This window comes from Ochotona princeps, chromosome 6, assembly GCF_030435755.1.
Source record: "Ochotona princeps isolate mOchPri1 chromosome 6, mOchPri1.hap1, whole genome shotgun sequence".
Taxonomy (NCBI): Eukaryota; Metazoa; Chordata; class Mammalia; order Lagomorpha; family Ochotonidae; genus Ochotona; species Ochotona princeps.
In genome coordinates, this window is record NC_080837.1 from 3,210,353 (window position 1) to 3,213,473 (window position 3,121).

Below are 3,121 nucleotides of genomic sequence, written 5' to 3' on the forward strand. Positions count from 1 at the left end.
CTGCTTTCCCAGGCCACAGAAGGAAACTGGATTCTGATCCAGTTCCCTGCCATGCGCCTGAGAAAGCAGCAGAAGATGGCCCAAGTAATCAGGCCCCTGACACTCATATGGGAGACCCAGATGTCATTCCTGGCTTCAACCTGAGCCAGCCCTGCTACTGTAGGATTCTGGGGAGTGAATCAAGGGATAGAAGATTCCTCCCGTTCCCTCGTGTATGTTCTGCCTTTGAAGTACAGATAAATAAATAAACACATAATAAATAAATAATTTTAAAAGGACTACCTATGCCATCTGCAAGAAAACAATTCAAATACAAGTCCATAGTTAAAGTAAAAGAATCAAAGGGGTGGGCATTGTGGCACAGTGGATTATCCCCACCACTCAGGATACCTACAACCCATATCAGAGTGTTGGATCAAGTCCCAGCTCCGCAGCTTCCAATTCAGTTTCCTGTTCTGGGTCTTCCATATGGATGCAGGTGCCCAAGGCCTTGGGCCGTTTTCTGCTGCGTTCCCCAGGCACATTAGCAGGAAGCTGGATTGGAAGTACAGCAACTGTGACTTGAACAGATACCCATATGGGATGAAGGTGCAACAGGCAGACTTAGCCTACTAACCATGGCACTGGTCCCCACTGGTCCCTCTAGGTCTGATTCTATTTTTTTCTTTTTAAAATATTTATTTATTTATTTTATTTGAAAGGCAGATTTTATAGAGAGAGAAGGAGAGATAGAGAGGTCTTCCATCCGCTGGTTCACTACCCAAATGGCCACAATGATTAAACTTGAGCTGATCTGAAGCTAGGAGCCTCTTCCAGATTTCCCACATGGGTGCAGGGGGCCCAAAGTCTTGGATCAGGGCTCCACTGCTTTTCTAGGCCATAAGCAAAGAGCTGGATCAGACATGGGGCAACCAGTACTAAAACTGGTGCTCACATGGGATGCTGGTGGTGCAGGGAAAGGATTATCCTGCTATGCCACTTATGTCAGCCCCCTAGGGGTGCCTCTAATGATGGCTGTCTCTCTTGACTCCAGGTCACACTGCCTGCCCATTTGCATACCTCTGCCTTGGTGTGTTTTACTTTGTTAAGTGCTGTATTTTTTGTGTGTGTTTCTTTAAAAGATCTTGGGCTCTGCTCTGCCACACAGTTAAGCTATGGTGTCTCCCTTGAACGCTCATGAGACTTGCATTTCTGCATCTTATGGCTGTACAGTGCTACCTAAGGACACTCGCCCCTGTCCTTGGTGCTGAAGAAAAACAACAGGCAAGAGACAGTTGAATCTGTGCACAGATAAGGACTCAAGCGGGTAATCAATGCTATCCTCCTTAGCAAGGACAGTCATGGGTTTTCACTGAAGTTGCTGGTTTCACAGAAGATGCATGGGGAGTGGCCAATGTTGGGATAGCCATGGTCACAGCCAGAACAGGCCAGCCAGGCACAGGGCTTGCCACAGCATCACAGCTCAGTCCCTAAGAAGGTCTGGACGCAGAGATCAGTCCTCACTTTCACTGAGCTGCCCTTCCCTGGCTGCCCGGAGATGCTCAGGTAAGAATTAAAGCTCAGGGGCTGCTGCAGTGGCTCAATGAGCTAGTCCTCAGGCTGCAGGTGCCAGCATCCCATATTAGCACCACTTTGTGTCCCGGCTCTTCCGCTTCCTCCTATAAACTAGGAGACAAAAAAAAAAAAAAAAAAAAAAAAAAAAAACCAAAATTCTTGGTTTTGAATGTCTGCAGAATCCTTATTTTGTTCCCAGACTTGACTGACAGTTTGAACAAACATTACAGATTGAAGAGTCTCTCGGAGCTGTTAAACTGTTTGCTCCATTTTCTCCCAGCATTCACTAGCATTGATGAAACAGCCACTGCTAATCTGATTTGTCAACAATGCAAGAGGCTGGCTTTAAAAAATAGTGTTTGGGAGCCAGCACAGGGGATTATGCCACCAATTTATAATGCCAGTATCCCATATGAACACTGGTTCGAGTCCCAGCTCCACACTTCAAATCTAGTTTCTTGCTAGTCTGATTGAGAAAGCAGCAGAAGATGGCCCAAGTATCTGGGATCCTTCCACTCATAAGGGAGACCTGGGCAGAACTGTAGGCTCCAGACTTTGGCCTGGCAAAGGCTTGGCTGGAGCAGCCATTTAAGGGAGTAAACCAGGAAATGGGTGATCTATTTCTCTCCCTCCTAGGGAAGATTTTTAAAACTCCACTGCATTTTTGGAGTTTTGAAATTTCAAAGTAATAAACCAAGGTCTGGGTCTTTTATTGCCTATTTCTTAAGATTTATTTGTTTCTATTGAAAAGTCAGATTTACAGAGAGAAGGAGAGACAGAGAGGAAGACCTGCCACATGCTGATTCACTCCCCAAGTGGCTATAACAGTTGGAGCTAAGCCAATCCAAAGCCAAGAGCCAGGAGCTTCTTCTAGGTCTCACACATGGGTGCATGGGTGCATGGGTGCAAGGGTCCCAAGGTTTTGAGCCATCCTATACTGCTTTCCCAGGCCACGAGAGCTAGATGGGAAGTGGACCAGCCAGGATATTAGCTGGTGTCCATATGGGATCCTAGTGCATTCAAGGCAAGAATTTAACCAGTAAGCTACCGCACTAGGTGCCCCTCACCACCTTTTTTTTTTTTCCTTACGTGCAATGCTTGCTGAGCCCTTTGCCTCTGAAAACGTCTCTTTGCTAATTAGGATAAATTCTGACCTTCATGATGTTTTTTTTCTCCTGAGCATTAGACTTTCTGGGTCGATTCTTTGTCTCTTCTGTCTCATCACTGCCATCCTTTTTGCATTTTGCTCCACGGTCGAAGGTTGCCTTGCTCTTCCACTTCTCCTCTTAACACTTCTAACTCCAGCGATCATGTTTAAAATTCAAAGGGCAAATTCTTATTCCTTTCTCGTGCCAATCTGTACTTGCTGGATGCATATGCTATCTTTTGTAAATCTCCATGGAAATATCTTCAGGAGAGATTTGCTCTCCTCTGCATTCCTGATTCCTCTTGGGTCAATTTAAAAAATAATTTTCCTTTTTTGTTTTTTATCAGCAAGTTGTTCCTTCATCTCTCAGAATGCTAAGCCTTACGAACTTCTGTTCTTTATAAATTATCCCCAGTTACG